We start from the raw sequence: 20,686 nt of genomic DNA, 5'->3' as shown, positions 1-20,686 counted from the left end.
CTCTTTTTCTTTTCACACATTTTAACATTTATCCTTGAACAACTAGACTCTTCTAACTCTGGTGAAAAGTCTTTGCAAAATATTTCCATTTCCCCCGAAGGTGCCAGAAAAGCACAGAATTTTCTGCATCATAAAACTGACCTGACAACATTAATTCTAAAAAAGATTTGTAAGACTTCCAGACTTCAGAAACTGTTATATCCTGGGGAAATAATTCCTCATCTCTAAAAGGCTTATAATACTGATTGGTTGTTGTATAACGTGTTGCCCTGGTGATAATATTTAAAATGGCATCTTAAAGACATAAATACTTGTTGACTTTCCATGTTAAGCCAGAAAGAGGTCATTGGCAGTTAACACGCCTAGAGAAAACAAGTAAAATGACTTTTTGAATTCCTTTTACACAGAATTTTATTGAAGTTCTCGTCTTATTTAAACAAATGAATAACGCTTGGGTTAAACAAAAAATCATGGAGGAAATTATAAGCTACTTACAACTGAATGACAATGAAAGTGCTATATATTAAAATGTGTGAGATGCACCTAAATAGTACTTAGAGGGAAATTTTTTTCTATGACTATTTTGAAGGAAGATTAAAAACAAATTATCATTCTTTTTTCTCTGACTTTCTCTTCTATTTTTTTCTGGCTTTTTTTTTTTTTTCCTGAACAATTTGGTCCTAAGTTTTTCAGATTAGCCAAAGAAAAGTAGGCATCCACATCATAAAATGGGGACAGGGTGAGCCATGGTGGTGGTCCAAGAGCACAGAGATGGCTTCTGAGGAAGGTTAAGAGGGGGTTTTCCACATGGAGGAGTGGCTCAACTTAGCTCAGCAGGGTAAGAGTTAACTTCCAACTGAATGGCACAGAGAGTCAGAGCCCCAGCAGGTTGAGGAAGGCACCCCTGTGGAAGGGTAGCCTGGCATGGGAGGTGGGAAAAATGGGTACAATGAGGAGCACATCACACAGGGTGGGTGTGGTGGCAGAGATGAGCAATTGGTTATATATGGGGGTTAATCAAATAAGTGAATAAAGGGTGTTCCAAAAGTCTTTGTGCAATTTTAAGCTTTGATAACATAGCACCATGAATTCTACAAACTTATAAAAAAATAATTTGAATGTTTGAGTATTTAAATTTCTTCTATATTTATTTAGGTTTGTAAACTTTGAAGGATAAATATTTAATTTAAAATTTCTCTTTGTCTTTCTGATTGAAGTTGGCAAATATTGGCTAAAGCAGGATAAAATTTTAAATGTATTATTCAAAATTCACAAAAATAAATAGGTGTAAAAGAAATTTACCACCCAGAGTGACTCCCAGAGTGACTCTGGGTGATGAACATACAATGTGAATTATAGATGATGTAATACAGAATTGTACACCTGAAATCTATGTAACTTTACTAACAATTGTCACCCCAATAAACTTTAATTTAAAAAAAAAGAAATTTAAACAATTTAACTTTCAGCATGGGGATACAAGATGACTGAGTAGATAAACACTGTGCTTGCCTCCTCCCATGATGTTACAATTACTATTAAATTCTAAAACAATCAACAGAGAACCATCTGCAGTCTAGCTGAACAGAAGTCCTATACCTAAGGATATAAAGAAGAAGCCACATCGAGACTGGTAGGAGGGGAGGAGACCAAAAAAGGGCCAGCCCTACTCCTGTGTGGGGTGGTTGAAAATGAAGAAGGATATCTCAGACACGGGGGGCCCCTTGGAGGAGTGAGGAACCCAATCCCCACACAGGAGTCCCCAGCCCAGAGTACCAGTAATGGGAAGAGAAGCCCCCACAACATCTGGCTGGGAAAAATAGTGAGGTTTCCGACTGTCTAAGTGAGGCAGGAGGCTACAGGAAACCCAGATAACATCTTTAAAAGTCCATGCACATTCACTCGCTCACAGGCACTCACCCTGGGCTCTGGTAGAGGGACGGTGACTCAAGAGGCATAAGAGACATACAGGGAGAGACTGAATTGTGTGACTTCAGGAAGGACTAGAAATTGCCATTTTCCCTGTGTAGAATCCTTCTCCTGTGCATCTGGCAGTTGGGTACCATCTTTCTTTTGTTGAGTCCTTTCCACACATGGCCAAATCTGAATCTGCATTGATCTGGTGAACTCTGCTCACTCCATCCCAGTGACTCCCAAAAATCCTGCCCCACACAACTTGCACAACACCTGAGGCACCTTTGCAGTCAGTAGTCAACCCGGCCCACACTGTACTCTTTCTTGGACAACTCTTTGGGATCTGTGGGCCCCAGGTGAGCAGCAGCTGGCCTCAGTGTGCTCTGAGACTTTTGCTAAGTAGTTCTAGGTTTAGCACTGGCACCAAACCTGAATCTGCATTAACCTGGTGAGTAACACACATCCCACCCTGGTGACTCTCTGAGACCCCACTTTACCTAACTCATATAGCACATGAGGCTCTATCAGCAGCTGAGCCTTATGGGAAACAGGATGTCAACAGACCTCAGGGCGCCCTGGGCATTTTGCAGAGCTACCCAAGGCCTGATACTGGTGGCAGCCATTTTTGGTTAGCAGCATGGCCTCTAACACACACCTCCAGGTTCAGCACAGGGAGCGACCAACTATGGGTCACTATGTAGCTCCTATGAGGAAGTCCCTGGACCATCACAGGCAGTGGCTGACCTGAGCCTGCACCAGATCTCCTCCCATGAAGCCCTACAACAAACATACATGGAGGTCAACTTCAGACCACAGAAGAGCACCACCCAATTAGCCCCACAAGCACCTCACCCAAAAAAGTGATCTCAGCAGGCATCAGAGCCCACTGGGGCAAATCCGCTCCATGGGGTATCCACGGACAGCAACCCATAAGTTGTGGACATGGCCAAAACCCACAGCCAGTCAGCCTGAGGGTCAATATCACCCACTAATATGCCAATAGCAATCAAAGCTCAACTATAACAGGAGGCACACACAACCCACAGAAGGGACACTCCTGGAGCACCCGACACAGGTGACCAGGGAGACTGTGCCCTTGGCCCCACAAAGCACCTACTACATAAGCCCACCCAGCCAAGACTGGGAGATGTAGCAGATCTACCTAATACATAGAAACAAACACAGAGAGCAGCCAAAATGAGAAAACAAAGAAAAACATCCCAAGTAAAAGAACAGGAAAAAATCCATAAAAAGAACTAAATGAAATGCAGGCAACCAACCTACCTGATAAGAGTTCAAAACAATGGTGATAAAAAATGCTCAAGGAACTTAGTGAGAATTTCAACAAACAGATAGCAAGCATTAAAAAAAGACATGAAAAAGAACCAGTCAGAAATAAAAAATACAATAACTAAAATGAAGAATGCATTAGAAGAAATCGCCATCAGAGGAGATGAAGCAGAGAATCAAATCAGCGATTTGGAAGACAAGGCAGCATAAAACATGCAATCAGAGCAGCAAAAAGAATAAAAAACTTTGAGGATGGTTTAAGAGATCTCTGGGACAATATCAAGCATAACAACATTTGCATCATAGGGGTACCAGAAGGAGAAGAGAAAAATCAAGGGACTGAGAACCTATTTGAAGAAAAAATGACTGAAAACTTTTCTAACCTGGTGAAGGCAATATACATACAAGTCCAAGAAGCATAGAGAGTCCTAAATAAGATGAACCCAAAGAGGCTCACACCAAGGCACATCATAATTAAAATTCCTAAGATTAAAAACAAAGAGAGAATTCAAAAAGCAGCAAGAGAAAAGCAACTAGTTACTTACAAGGGAGCTCCCATAAGATGGTCAGTTGATTTCTCAACAGAAACTGCAGGCAAGTAGGGATTGGCACAAAAAAATTAAAAGTAGTGAAAAGCAAGGATTTACAACCAAGACTACTCTACCCAGCAAAGCTACCATTTAAAATTGAAGGAGAGATAAAGATCTTCCAAGACAAGAAAAACCTAAAGGAGTTCATCACCACCAAACCAGTATTATAAGAAATGTTAAAGGGACTGCTTTAAGAAGAAGGGAAAAAACAAACAAAAAATGGAAAATATGAATAATAAAATGGAAATAACTATGCACCTATCAATATTCACTCTACATGTAAATGGATTAAATGCTCCAATCAAAAGACACAGGGCAGCTGAAGAAAACAAGACCAGTACATATGCTCTCTACAAAAAAAACCCACTTCAGAGTGAAACACACACACAGAGACTGAAATGGAAATGAAATAAAGCTGGGGTAGCAACACTAATCAAAAAAACGCAGACTTTAAAACAAAGGTTATAATACCAGACAAACAGGGTCATTACATAATGATAAAAAGGTCAATTCAACAAGAGGATATAACCCTTGTAAACATTTATGCACCCAATGTAGGAGCAACTAAATATATAAAGGAAATATTGATTAACATAAAGGGAGAGATCAACAGTAATACAATCATAATAGGGGAACTTAATACCCCATTGACACCAATGTACAGATCTTCCACACAGAAAATCAACAAGGAAACAGTGGCCTTTAATGACACACTAGACCAGGTTGATTTATCTGATATTTTTAGAGCATTTCACCCCAAAGCAGCAGAATATACATTCTTTTCAAGTACAAGTGGAATATTTTCCAGGAGAGACCACATATTAGGACACCAAACAAGTCTCAATAAATTTAAGAAGATCAAAATCATATCAAGTATCAACTACCACAAAAACAAAAACAAAAAAACCCTGAAACACACACAAACACATGGAGGTTAAATAATATGCTACTAAATAATGAATGGATCAACAAGATCAAAGAAGAAATCAAAATTATCTTAAGACAAATGAAAATGAAAACACAATGACCCAAAATCTCTGGGACACAGCAAAAGCAGTCTTAAGAGTGAAATTCATAGCAATACAGACCTACCTCAAGAAACAAGAAAAATCTCAAATAAACAATATAACCTTAAACTTAAAGGAGCTAGAAAAAGAACAACAAAGAAGGCCCAAAGTGAGTAAAAGAAAGGAAATAATAAAAATCAGAGTGGAAATAAATGAAAGACAGTCTAAGAAACAATACAGAAGACCAATGAAATCAAGAGCTAGTTCTTTGAAAAGATAAACAAAATCGATAAACCTTTAACCAGACTCATCAAGAAAAAAAAGAGAGGACCCAAATAAATAAAATCAGAAATGAAAGAGAAGAAGTAATAACGGACACCACAGAAATACAAAGACTTATAAGAAAATGTTATGAACAATGATATGCCAACAAATTGGACAATTTGAATGAAATGGAAAAAATCCTAGAAGAATACAACCTTCCAAGACTGAATCAAGAAGACTTGAACTAATCACTACCAATGAAATGAAATAAGTAATAAAATTAAATAAATAAACAAACAAACAAACTCCCAACAAACAAAAGTCCTGAACCGGATGGCTCCACAGGTGAATTTTATACCAAACATTCACAGAAGAATTAACACCTATCCTTTTCAAACTATTCCAAAAAATTCAAGAGGAGAGAAAGCTCCCAAGCTCATTTTACGAGGTCACCATTACCCTGATTCCAAAACCAAAGACATTACAAAATCAAAAACTATAGGTTTATATCCCTGATGGACACAGATGCAAAAATCCTCAACAAACCGAATTCAGCAATACATTAAAAAGATCATACACCACGATCAAGTGGGATTTATTCCTGGTATGCAAAGTTGGTTCAATAACCACAATCAATTAATGTGATACACCATGTAAACAAAATGAAGAATAAAAATCATATGACCATATCAATAGATGCAGGAAAAGTGTTTGACAAAATTCAGCTTCCATTAAGATAAAAACTTTCAGTAAAGTGGGAATAAAGGGAACATACCTCAACATAATAAAGGCCATATATGACAAACTCACAGCTAACATCACACTCCATGGAGGAAAGCTAAAAGCATTCTCCTTAATATCAGAAACAGGACAAGAATGCCCACTTTCATCACTATTATTCAACATAGTATTGGGAGTCCTAGCCACAGCAATCAGAAAAGAAAAAAGAATAAAAGACACCCAAATTGGAAAGGAAGAAGTAAAACTCATTATTTGCAGATGACATGAAACTATATATAGAGAACCTCAGAGAGTCCACAAAAAAACTAGGGAAAAAAAACCTATTAGAAATGATAAATGAATTTAGTAAAGTTGCAATATACAAAATTAATAATATTCAGAAATTCGCTGCATTTTTATACACTGAAAATGAACTGTCAGAAAGAAAATTTTAAAAAACAATCACATTTATACCTGCATCAGAAATAAAATAAAATAAAATACCTAGGAATAAATTTAACCAAAGAGGTAAAAGACCTGTACTCCGAAAACTGTAAGACACTGAAGAAAGAAACTGAAGAAAATACAAACAAATGGAAGCACATACCATGCTCATGGATAGGATGAATTAACATCATTAAAATGTCCATACTACCTAAAGCAATCTATAGATTCAATGCAATGCCTGTCAAAATACCAATGGGATTTTTCATAGAAAGAGATAGAACAAATAATCCTAAAATTTGTATGGAACCACGAAAGACTCTGAATAGCCACAGCAATCTTGAGAAAAAAAGAACAAAGTTAGAGGCATCACACTACCTAATATCAAACTATACTACAAGGCTATCATAATCAAAACAGCATGATACTGACATAAAAACAGATACATAAATCAATGGAAAAAAAATAGAGAGTCCAGAAATAAACTCACACTTATATGGTCATTGACTCTATGACGGATAAGGCAAGAATATACAATGGAATAAAGACAGTATATTCAATAAATAGTGTTGGCAAAACTTGACAGATATGTGCAAAAAATGAAACTGGACCACCTTCTTATTCTTGTATTATATACAAGAATAAACTCAAAATTGATTAAAGATTTAAACGTAAGATCCGACCATAAAACTCCTAGAAGAAAATACAGGCAGTAAACTCTCTGACATTGTTGTTAATAATATTTTTCTGATCTATCTCCTTGGGCAAGAGAAACAAAAGAAAAAATAAATATATGGGACTACATCAAACTAAAAAGTTTTTGCACAGCAAAGAAAACTACCAATAAAACAAAAAGACATCCTACTGAATGGAAGAAGATATTCGCCAATGATACATCTGTTAAGGATCAATATCCAAAATTTATAAAGAACTCATACAACTCAACACCAGAAGAACAAACAATCCAATTTAAAAATGGGCAGAGGACCTGAATAGACATTTCTCCAAAGAGGACATACAGATGGCCAATAAACATATGAAAAGATGCTCATCATCACTAATCATCAGAGAAATGCAAATAAAACCACAATGAGATACCACCTCACACCTGGCAGAATGGCTATTATCCATAAATCAACAAACAACAAGTGTTGGAGAGGATGTAGAGAAAAGGGAACCCTCGTGCACTGTTGGTGGGATTGCAAATTCGTGCAGCCACTGTGGAAAACAGTTTGGAAGTTCCTCAAAAAACTAAAAATAGAACTACCTTCTGACCCACCAATTCCATTTCTGAGTATTTACTCAAAGAAATCCAAAACACGACATGTGCAACCCTATGTTCATTGCAGCACTATTTACAATAGCCAAGATATGGAAGTAACCCAAGTGCCCATCAATAGATGATTGGATAAAGCAGATATGGTACATATATACACTGGAATATTACTCAAATATTCCATTTCAGCCATAAAAATGAATGAAATCTCATTATTTGTGACAACATGGATGGATCTAGAGGGTATCATGTTAATTGAAATAAGCCAGACTAAGAAATACAAACACCATATCATCTCACTTACCTATACGTTGAATCTAAAGAACAAAATAAACTAACAAACAAAACAGAAACAGACTCATAGACACAGAGAACAAACTGATGGTTACCAGATGGGAGAGGGGTTGGGGAGCTGGCTGAAAAGGTCAAGGGATTAAGAAATACAAATTGGTAGTTACAAAATAGTCATGGGGACATAAAATACAGCATAGATAATATAGTCAGTAATGTTGCAACTACTAAGTATAGTGCCAGGTGGGTACTGGACTAATTGGAGAGATCACTGCATAAATTATTAAATGTGTAACTGCTATGCTGTACACCTGAAACTAATACAAAAGAATATTGAACCTCAACTATAATTGAAAAATTTAAAAGGGAATTAAAAGGTGAAGGGGACTAAGAGGTTCAAATTTCCAAGTATAAAACACATAAGTCATGGAGATATAATGTACAGCATAAGGAATATAGTCAATAATATTGTGATAGCGTGATACAGTTTATATGGGCTCTGGACTTACCATGGTGATCATTCTTTAGGAATATAAATGTTGGATAACTATTGTGTACACCTGAAACTAATATAATATTGTATGTTGGCTATATTTTAATGAAAATCTTTGTAAAATGCAGCACATGATTATACATTGGACACTTTTGTTATAAATATTGGGGCAATTTGTGAAACTTGAATGGTTTCTGTAGATTGAATGGTAGTAACATATCAATGTTATTTTCATGAATTAGACGGTTGTATTATGGGTACGTAGGCAAATTTCCTTCTCTAGTGGAAATGAACACTACATAAGACTAGTCACTTTTCTGGCTTCCTGTCAGGTACAGGTTTTCATTCACTTTGCATTTTTTCCGGTATGATAGATATTATTTCTCACTGTTACTTTAATTTGCATTTCCTGATTGCTTGTGAGTTCAATCATCTTTCATATGATCATTGCCATTTGAGAAACACACACACACACACACACACACACACACACATTTCTGAGTTTCTAGTCCCACTTGAAATGTTTTTCATCCCTATATTGTAGATTATTTTCCTACAATTCTCTTGTAGAATTTTCATTGTGGTTTCTTTTCTTCATGTACATTTTAAACAATCTTAAATTATATTTTTCTATGATATAAGGGTAGAATCTTACATTCTTCTACATTTCTTCTAGATTTAGTATTTATTAAACTGATTCTAACTTCTCCCAACCAAGTAAAATACCAGCTTTTTGCATTTTAAATGCTCTTATATGCACTTATATGCTAGGATGTATTTCTGTATTCTCTGAAGGAGGAAAGGAGGAAGTCAAGAATATCTCCTGTAAGTAGTTCCAAAACAAGAATCACGCTTCAGCCACAGAGGAAAAGGCAGTGGAAAATCTTTCCTGACAAGAACGGATATGACACCACGAATATACCCACCGATGTAGAGAAAAGGAAACCTGTACCTCATCTTCTAACTGGAGCTATTGCATGCTTTCAGTACAGAGATCATTTTCAAGCACCTGAGCAGCAAATACTTAACATAATGACGGGCTGAGAAGCACAATTATCTCCTCTCCTCCCACTTCACTGTGAGCAGGAAAATGGCTGCTAGGGTCAGCTGTAAGCTAAGGTGGCACTGAACAACAGCCAGAGGGAACCTGCCTATATCGACATATTCTATGGGAATGCATTCCCAGAGCATCTGACAAATGATGCAAGAGTCTGGAAACAGCCGGCTGAAGAGGACAAGTCACCCATCAGTTCCTGATCTGCTTTAGCATCTGAGCAGCACTTTCCTTCGGGCATGTCAACAGCACTTTTTTCCCCATAGATGAGAAGCAAGTATGGATGTTTACAGAACAAAAGCATACAGTAGTCCTTCCTTATCCACAAGAGATACATTGCAAGGCCCCCAATGGATGCCTAAAACTGCGGATAGTACTGAACCCTATATAGACTATGTTTTTCCTGTACATACACACCTATGACAAAGCTTAACTTATTAATTAGGTACAGTAAGAGATAACAGCAACTAATAATAAAATAGAACATATTTTCTTACAAAATATACTATAATAAGTTATGTAAAAGTGGTCTCTCGCTCTTTCTCAAAATATCTTACTATACTGTACACACCTTTTCACTTAGAGGGAGCAGTTTACAACTTCCCTTTGGCACATCTGACTTGCCAGCACGGAGTTGCTGGCAGGCTGAAGTGAGTCGCCCAAGGTTTCATCACTCTACTCAGAACGGTGCACAATTTAAAACTTATGAATTGTTAATTTCTGGAATTTTCCATTTAATATATTCAGACTGTGGTTGACCATGGGTAACTGAAACCGCAAAAAGCCAAATCACGAATAATGGGGGACTACTGTATTCTCAATTTAAAAGTGAGGGGACAAGAAGAAAAAGTTCTTTCTCTAAAAATAGGGAGGAAATCATTCTCTGATCAGCTATCTGTGTTCAACCCAAGGGTTTCACTTGAGTGAGATGGTCTTGTCCGCAGACTCTAACATCTTTCATTTCACTCAGGTCACCCAGCCTCAGGAAGCAAGAGGATGGAGGTACAGGTTCTAACACCACCCTTACAGCACAAGGGACTAGAAATATGAAGTGAAAGGGGTTATGAGATGGAAACTGCTGAGCTCCAGGACAGCAGTGAGTGATGTTGCCAAAGCTGAATTCCTTGTCATAAAATCAATGTAATGGGTTGCAATCAGCAATTTTTAAATGAGATAATGAAAAGAATAGGAGATATCTGAGTTTAGCTAGCATATTAAGGGTATTGTTTCCTGAAAATTTTGTTTCAGTCATACATACCTATGTGTGAACTGAACTGTGATGTAAATTGTATTTCTTACTGGGTGGTTGCAAGTCACAAAACTTTAAATGCTATGGTCAGAAGGAGAAAGATGGTTAAATCACCCAAAAGTGACTGCGAACTCCCATTCCAAACAACTTTGGGTTTTCATCTGAAAACTTAGACACTTACTTTAAATCCTGTTCTTCACACAAAGGATAGACATTCATTATGGGTCCTTTCCATTGTGAACTGTCCAAGCCAAAAAAACCAAAACATTTTAAAAACATACTTAGAAAACTTTTTAAAAAATGCTTTTTAGTTTCCCGGTCTATCCCTGGTGCTCCCACATGTGTCCTGGAGGCAATCAAAGCATGCCTACACTCTCCCGAGTACCCTCTTTGAGTTGGCTCTTGGTATCTGTAGGCTATACATGCATCTCAGTTAATACGTGGGCAGGAAGCAGAATTTGAGGAAGTGTGACAAGTTGCATAAACAGCATGATGGTCAGAAGTGTTGTGCTTTGCCATGGCATTAATACTGGGGTAATAAATACCACGGGTTTAAAAATAAAGTGCAAAGATTTCTGCGTTTATGGCTGCAGGTTTATTTCTCTGCCTACTAATACAACAAAAACGTCACTGCCGAAAGGAGATATAGCCTTGTCACCTATGAGGATTATGCCTTTTGCCCCCTTCTTGCTTCACCAAAATGAATGGGGTGGGAATTACCTCAAACTCTTTTGGCTTTAAATTCTTAAGACTTGAATTCTCCTTTTTGCTAACAGGTGCTCTCTCATTTTATCAGGGTTTTTCTCCCCTTTCCTCCCTCCCTTCTTCTTTTGTAAATTAAAAGGGGAACATACATAATGCTTACTAAGTTACAATGTTCCAAGCACTCTGTGAATATTAGCTCATTTAATCCTTGTAACATCTCTGTGAGGTAGGTGCTTAATGCTGCCATTTTATAGATGAGGAAACTGAGGCATAAAGAAGTTACATGGCCAAGATTCAAAATATGTAGACTGCCTCAAGAGGCTGGGCTATTTACCAGGATATTCCAACTCTCGTAGTTATGACCTGCTAATACTGTGCTAGAACCAAAGGTCTTTAAATTAAAAAAAAAAAATGCATTGTTCATGTTTATTATGGGAAATATCAAATATATAGAAAAGTACAGAAAATAGTATAATGAACACCCCTTGTATCTATATCTCAGCTTTAACAATGATCAAATCATGTCCAATCTTGTTTCACTTAGAACCTTATCCCAATAATGGATTATTTTGAAGCAAATTCCAGGTATATCATTCCATCTCAAAACATTTCTTGAATGTAGTGCCAGCTGGTCTTTCTTAATGACAACTTGATTGAGATATAACTCACATACTGTAAAATGTACCCACTTTAAATGGGTAAATGTGACCCACAATCAATTTGAGCACTTTTATCATCCAAGAAAGAAACCCCATAATCGTTAACAGTCATTGCCCACCTCCCTTCCCTCCAGGCCCTAGCAATCACCAATCTACTTCATCTCCATGGTTCTGTCTATTCTATTTCATGTAAATGGAATCATTCAGTATGTGGTCCTCTCTGCCTGGCTTCTTTCACCTACTATAATGTTTTCAAGGTTCATCCAGGTTGCAGCATGTTTTAGTACTTCATTCATTTTGATAGCTGCACAATATTCCATCACATGGCTATACCACATCTGCTTGTCTAGTCACCAATTGATAGACATTTAGGTTGTTTTCACTTTTTGGCTAATGTGAGTAATTCTGCGATTCTGTTCAAGATTTTGTGTGGACATATGTTTTTATTTCTCTTGCGTATTTATTTACCTAGGAGTGTAATTGCTGGATAGTATGGTAATTCTATGTTTAACTTTTCCAGGAACTGCCTTTTCCAAAGCAGTTGCATCATATTATGTCCCTACCATCAATGTATGCGGATTCCACTTTCTTCACATCTTCACCAACAGTTGTTACTGTCTTTTTTATTATACCCATCCTAGTGGGTGTGAAGTGGTATCTTACTGTGACTTTCTCATTTCCCTGGTGGCTAGTGATATTGAGACTCTTTTTATATGACCAGCGGATTTAAACCAGCAGACTCTCTCACATTAAGTGTCTCTTTGGAACACCTCTTTTAATTCTAAAATGTTTTCTCTCTCTCCATCTACCAATAGAATGTTCATCTACTTTGGTGCCTTGTTGTCTGCTTCCTTCATCCCTGTTCTTTATACTTTTCAACTATTTCAAACTTAGTATCTAGCCAGAGACCCCCGCAAACAGCTATTCTTTCTAAAGTAGTTCCCTCCATGTTTTATTTTCTTCATAGCATTATCACTGTTTGAAATAATCTTGCTTGTTTATTTTGTCTTCCCATACACACACTACAATATAAGCCGGTGTCTGTTTGTTTACCACTGTGTCCCCAGTGCCTAGATGAGAGTCAGAGAAATTCAATAAATATTTGGTGATTGAATGACCGATTTGTGCAGGGGGAACATGAGTGAAGGTATAGGTAAGTAAGGTTGGCCAGGAGTTGATCATGTTGAAACTGGACAATGAATATGGGGGGTTTACTGTACTAGCTGCTCTGCTTTTGCTTATTTATGTTTAACATTGTCCATGATAAAAAGTTAGAGGGGAGAAGGGGAGACTACAATTGTGGAACTTTTTTTTAAAAAGAGCAAGATAGTAAGTAGTCTGCCACGTCACAGAACCTTGACCAGCCATGCTTCATTATAGATTCCCTAATTGGCTACCCCATCCTTGATCTTGAATCCTCCTTCTGTGCTAAATCCTTTCTGCTATTTAGCTTTGAACTTTGGAAATGCATTCCTGACTTAACTCTCTTATTCCAGACCCTCTGGCTGATGGACCTTAACTTTGCATTTCAGTTACTGTTGCTGCGTAACAAATCACCGCAGAAATTGATAGGTTAAAACAACAACAATCATTTTCTTATCATCTCTCATGGTTCTGGAGGTTGACTACGTTGAGCTGGGCAGTTCTACACTCAGAGTCTGTCATGTAGTTACAATGAGGAGATGATGAGACTAGAGTCTGGCCATCAATGCTTGTGGTTGGCTGGGATGTCAGCTGAGGCTGTCATCCAGAACACCGACGTATGTGTGGGCTCTCGATGTGACCTGGGAAAGGTGGTGAGGTTCCAAGAGCCAGCATCCCAATATATCCCAGGTCCCACATCTTAATGGAAGGAGTGTCAATGTCACATTATAAATGAGCATATGGAAGAAAGATCTTGTTGCAGCCATCTTAAAAAAATTCAATCTGCCACCCTCTGGATCCCCTTGGTATACACATCGGTTCTCTGCCTCTGACCAGTTTCCAATTATCAGCAGGCCAAACAGCACTTTTCTGCTTAAAACTATCATCTATCTGCTCCTGCTTAGTGTGCAGATTCCTCACGGCTCCAAAATTCACATCATCCCAGCACCAGTGCTGCCTGCTCCCCCGACCCCTCACTTCTCCTCCCTCTTCTTGCCCCAAAATGTATAAGGACATAACATTAGCAGATAACACTGGTTATACACTCTTGAAAATATTCCATATGTACGTATCTGACCCAAAGAATATAAATAGGAAGATATGAAATATGATGCTAATAGACATGCTTAATTAAAATTTAAGACTATTCAATGACAATGCATTCTTGATGTTGGTTTGTGTCATTATTATATAATGGACAACAAAATTCCTCAATGTCAATATCCTAGAAAAGCTCTTGCTTTTAAGTACCAGGTAGAAAATCATTCCACACAAAAGATTCCTGTCACCAGAAACATTGTGGCACCCTCTGCTGTCAGGAAGCAAAGTTTAAAGGTATCCTGGGTTCATTTCCCTGCAGGATTCTCCAGCATCCTTATAACATGGGCTGCCAATCATTTTACCCAGATGTAAAGGCACGAATCAGAGAGGAGAGGAAAGTTATGGGGCTTAATTTGGGTAACACAGTCAAGGTAAAGAAAGAACATCCAATCAGTGTTTGCAGCTGAATGGTAGTACGTAGGAAAGGCAAAGGGGAGCTAGGTAGGGAATCGCAAAAGGTAGCAGATATGAGCAAAATCATAATGTAGCTAACTTTGTCTGAACCCTTTACAGAAATAAAGTTAATCTTCACAAATAAAACATGAGAGAGGTTAAATAAGTTGCCCAAGGTTACATAGCAGTCAAATGGCACAGCCAGGATACAAACGCCAGCAATGTCTCCAGCACCTGTGCCCGTAACCACTCCACTGCCTAATAAATAACTATGATTACTAATGGAGTGGGGCATCTTCTCTAAATGTATTAAGAATTATTATTATGTATTATTGCTCTTACCTAAAAGAAAACCAAATGCCAGGAAAATTACTTGCCTCATACTGCACAGAGAAATTGGGGAGTAATCCATCTCCCATCCACAATTAAACCATTCTGATGTTTAGAAGATTCTTTCCCTTCTAAACTTAGGAAAAAATTTGGTCTTTTGAGAAATCAAAATGTATTACAATGACCCCAAGAGTAATGTCTCTCATCACAATCTCATTGAAGTCCATCAGCTGCTTTTACAAAGAGAATGGATTCCCCCAACAAGTTCAAGGGCTACACAACCAAACTGATTCATCCACCAGCCAGGCAGTCAGCTGAGCAAACACTCAGAATGTTTCACATCCAAAGACCGGCTCCCTTGCCACGTGAAACCTGTATGAGAAGGGAGAAAAACCCCTTTCCTCTTAGAGGAAGAGCAACTAGCTCCAGTCCTCCTTGGTGGAAAAACAGGTCTGGGCCAGGAGGAGAGGGATGCCAAGGGTTTGGAGAGCTCTGGGCAGAATAGACAGGACCCAATTCCAGGGATGGTGCTAGAAGAGCCTCGCAGTCTGTGAGGTCTTCTAGGCAGAGCAAGGACCAAGGCCAATCTACTTGAGGCCGTTTGTCCCTGGGCAGACTCCCCAGCCCTCCTCAGTCAGAACCCAGGTGAAATGGTAGGGCCTAGACTCCGTCCCGGTGGCTGGAGACTTGGAGACATTGGCATAGTTCACTGGCAGCAGCACTGGAGATCATTTCAATGCTGCAAACAGGAAGGGTGTGAACCTTAATGGCTACTGAGGCGTAGTATGCACCAGGCACTATCCTTAGTGCTTCACACTTTATCACATTTAAACCTCACAACACAAACCCTATGAGGCTGTCACTGCTAACCATATTTCACAAAGAGTGAACTGTCTGGGAAGTGATGAACTGACCCAAGGTCACACACTAGTATGTGTTAAATTGACAGAATTTGAACTTCTGTGCTTCCATTGTCCAAGCCATTTCTATGTCATCAAGCTGCTCATTCCACAAACAATTCATGACATTAGGCAACTCAGAGTTGTTTCTGGCCCCTCCACTAAAATTTCAGACTAGCCCAAATGTTTAGCTATACAAATACAGCTACACTGCAATTGGGAAGTACAGTTGGAGAAGGTACCTCTCCTATTTCTTCCGCCATGTTTTCCATACTTGCCCATATTCCTCATGTCTCCCTCCTCCCAACCCAGATCACCTCTTGTATGTCTTTGGTAGGTGTTAATCCAAGGGACAATCATATTTATTCCAGCCTCCAACACATACAGAGTCTCAGAGGAGATAATGGTGCAGAAAATACAGAAAAACTCTTCCTTTGCAGGCCTTGGGCAAGAAAGCTTGGGCAAGTGCCGCATTGAAGTTTGCTGGAATCCAAGCAAAACCAGAGTGGGTGGGACTACATGGCCTTCCAGCTCTAAAGTCTATGATTCCATTATTTAAGGAAATCCGTTAATCTTCACAATGAAATTGCCCCAGAGATACATCAGTTCACAAAGAAAAAGGCCAAAGAGATTAATTCTAACAAATACTGCTGTTTGCCTAGGACATCAACATGATTTGATTGAAAAAGAAAAATGTGCACAGATTACACTGACCAGTACTGCCACGCTCTCAAGATGACAGAGTGGAAGGTGCCCTACCATAGCCCACCATCCCTGGAGGTCAGGGCAACTTCAGAGTCTGTACCAGAAGAGGTTATTTTTATCTCATCCTCTGCAAGTCATTCGGCCCACATGGTCTTACCAGATTCAAAGGATGCCAGGACAATACGGCTGCCTCAGGGTCTTTGGAACAGGGATTTCTCCGTATTCTTGCCTCGGCTAATCAATTCTACCCCCTCTGGAAGTACACGTAACTCTTGAACAACACAGGTTAGAACCGCATGGGACTACTTCTAAGGGTTTTTCTCAACAGCGTTGTTCAAGGGTCAAATGGAAGTTGGGAATCCGTGCACACCGAGGGCCGGCTTAAGTTATGTGTGGACTTTCAACTGCGCAGAAGTTTGTGCCCCTTACCCACCCCACCCCCTTCAAGGGTCAACTGCATTAGGGTGAAAGCCTCCACCCTTCTCTCCGTGGCTTCATTACCCACCCCATCAGAGGTGTTCCCTGACAGTGATGAGATTTGGGGGAAAGCCACTGCACAGGTGTAGGTAGCCTAAGCCCTTTCCAGCTCTAGCTTTGCTTGGAGCTGTGGCAGTGTATAGGACTCATTGCTCCCTTCACAGGGCAGAGCCTCCCCTGTAAAGGGAGGGCTGTTGCAACTATACCAGTAAATTCAACTTAGAATAAGGAAGAAGCAAACTCAGTTTGGTCGTGGTTCCAAGTCACAATCTCCTTTTCCCATTACCAGCAATATCTGACTCGCAGATTTACATCTCAACTGATTCAGAACTCGGAGGGCTATAACCCTTAAAACTTTAAGAGAAGGCACCGATCATATTAAGTTCCATATCAGGCACTAGTGGCTCTAACGGAAATCAGAACTCAACATGGGAGATCAATTTAACATTTAAATAATCCAAGCAAGGCAGACTGGAACAAATGCCAATCGGAGATTTCAAGCAAATGCTATTGTGATGCCAAGTGGGAGGTGGGGAGATGGGGTGGTGGACACAGTCCAGGGCAATCAGGGATGGGTTTCCAAAAGACATCTTCTGATGTTGTGACCAGGCCTTGGGAGAAGACCCAGAACTGTTTTTTCCAAGTTTTCCAGGTTCTGGTAGGCTCAGCTCCTCCAAGTCCCCACAGGAGGATGAGCTAACGGCCAGGCCCCACCTAAGCCACCTCTACTGGCAATGGTTGGAACCGCAGCAGCCTCTACACAGGCTGAAGGACTGTTTCACCATACTTAGCTCATTTCAAGTTTGGACTTGAAGAAAAATAGAATATGCAAGATGAGGAAAAGGACACAGAGTTAAAATGGGACAGAAAGGTTGGCAGCAGATGGGTGATTAAGGGACGTTTTGACTCCAATTTGAATACCATACGTTGCTTGCCTCTGGGGGGGGGGGGGGGGGGAGGAGTGCAACCAGCCTGATGCTTTGATCCTGATCAGAGGTTAACAGGAGTACATGCTTGGCAGGCCTAAGCAACAAAATTTGAGCAAGGTCACTGCTTAATAAATCGGGGAATGGCAGGCACTGCCCCAGAGACCCTGTGTATTACACATCACAGAGTGGGCCTGTTAACTGACATCCACAGGAATTTAACTGCTTATTCTAAAATAGAGAGCATGTAAATCACAGACTTACACTGACCGTACTTTTGTGGGTCAGTGTGGGAGCTTGGCAGAACCAAGCCAAATAGTTGTCTACAAAAGGCTTTCTAAGATCTCCTGACTTACTGAGTCACTTGACACCACTGTTGGAAATCAGCAAAAGCACTCCTGTAGCACCATCATCCATCCACCTCTCCTAGGCCAGGAACAGCTTGAGATTACTGTTTCACTTTTTTTTTTTTTTTTTTTAAATAACCCAGCTCTAGATACTCTGCCTGGCACATAACTGGTGCCAAATAAAATTTGTTAAATGGGATAAATGAATACATGAACCTATCAACCAGATTCCAGCATGACTTAATTGATTCCTGTCTTCTGGGGTTCTTTTCAAGAAATCTTGGCATATTATGTGTACACATTTCTATCAGATTCTTAAATACAGTGAAAACTTGGTAACAAGTTATTTTTCACTCTCACTAGAAATTTAAAAAATTCTTACGAGCAAGCTATTATGAGATGAAAATCCCCACCACTGTCCTCAAAAAAGCAACAGACCCTTTCTCTCACCCCCAACCTCCCTGGGTAAGAGTGCTTCCACAGCCCATCTTCTTAGCTCCACTTTAGCAACCATCAGTTAATCTCCTGTGTTTTTCTTCCTGCTAAAGGGCTTTCAGCAGCTTTAGTTGTACCCCCACCACCACCCCTGCTTTGTCCACAGGAAGCTTTAGATACACTGTTTCTTATATAATGTTGAAATGAGGAGGGGGAAGGCAGAAACTGAAGGAAATGCTCAGTCCTTTAAGACTGATACAAAGTGATGTCGTGTAGAAGAGGGAAAAGTTACAAAAGAATTTCGGATATTAATTAGCATTCATGGAAAAGGTAAACTTTGAGCTGGACTGTGAAGAGGAGGCAGGCCTGTACCAACTACATTTTTCTAAAGATGACTGTTCCATCAGGAAACCATGTGTGCAAAGGCAAGGAGCAAAAAATCAGAGATGTGTTTAAGTACATATAAATGAATAATGAAAAATAAAATTGAAACCATAAAATTGCAACAATATTGTGAAGACTTCAAAGTGAGGCATCTCAGCTTAATTAAATACACAGCTCCGAACCTGTATTTTATTTTGACCAAAATTAGAACAAGTCTAATAAATTTAGGAAAAGTAATCTAGCAGGATGGATGTGAAGGGAAACAGAGTGAAATCAGACGTAAGATAACCAGGTAACCAGCTATAAGACTATTATGGGAATGAAAAGGGATGCATAAGAACAAATGAAAAAAGCCGACCTGCCCAAAGGTAGCATACAATCCAAAGGATTCCCGAATGTTAAACACAAGGGGAAAATCCACATGAAAATGACAGTAACTATAATGCAAACAGCAAAAATTTTGAGAATTTAAATAGAGATGATTAATTTTAAAAATGGCATAAAATTTTGAACATCTATTATTTCAAATTAATTAATTTCAAACTAATTTACTCACTACTGAATACCTATTAAGTACGAGGCACTAATAAGGCTGTTGGCTCCTCAGTACTCACATCATTTTGATTCATGACCAAAATTTTTCAAAATTAAAAAATTAAACACGTATACAATATGAAAATAAAGGTTAGTGAAAAAAAAACAAGATTTAAAAATCTATGACACCATGAATGGCTGGTTAGCTCAGATGGTGCCCTTAACAACAAGGTTGCCGGTTTGATCCCCGCATGGGCTCCTGTGACCTGCACCCTCCACGACTAGATTAAAACAACTACTTGACTTGGAGCTGATGGGTCCTGGAAAAACACACTTAAATAAATTTTTTAAAAAGTTAAAAAAAAAAAAACTGACACCGTAAACATACTACATACTTCAAACGTGAACTAAAGTTAATAACATACAGAACTCCACAGACTGCTTAAGAAGACTCTAGAAACTGCAAGATAAAAATAAACCAACAACTTAATACACACTTCTTAAATGATAAAAGTGGACAAGGAGGTTCTGTGCACCAAGAAATTCTCATCCATATTGAGTTACTGGTTTTTAAAATAAATACACTAAAATACAAATTTTTTGGCAGGGCAACCTTATTTTAGGGACAGACAATTCTACCATTCCTAAGATCAGACTAAGTATTTAAGATTCCTGTAAACCTTTGAACCATTTCTATGAACAGGAAAAGAAAATAATTAAGTTATCTGTCAAAATGTTAACAGTGGTTATCTCTGGAAGACGAGATGGTGTTTTTTTACTTTCTTATATTATTTCCTCTAATAAAGATATTTTCAATAAGAAAAAGCCAAAAAAATTTTAAGGTTTTCTATTTTAAGTTATTACATACTGAGTGCTAAGAAACTTGTGATTGTGAATGAGATGTGTTGAAGAATTTTAAGCACTGAGTTGACATGTCATGGAAAAATCCTTGAAGAAACCGGGCTTCTATGGCCTAGACTTCAAGGGCATTTGAAAACTGCTTCAAGTACTTGACTAGATATCATAAATAAATAACTCTGTACTAATTCTGCATTA

The sequence above is a fragment of the Rhinolophus sinicus genome, linkage group LG02, assembly GCF_036562045.2.
Source record: "Rhinolophus sinicus isolate RSC01 linkage group LG02, ASM3656204v1, whole genome shotgun sequence".
Lineage (NCBI taxonomy): Eukaryota > Metazoa > Chordata > Mammalia > Chiroptera > Rhinolophidae > Rhinolophus > Rhinolophus sinicus.
This window is presented reverse-complemented; position numbering follows the sequence as displayed.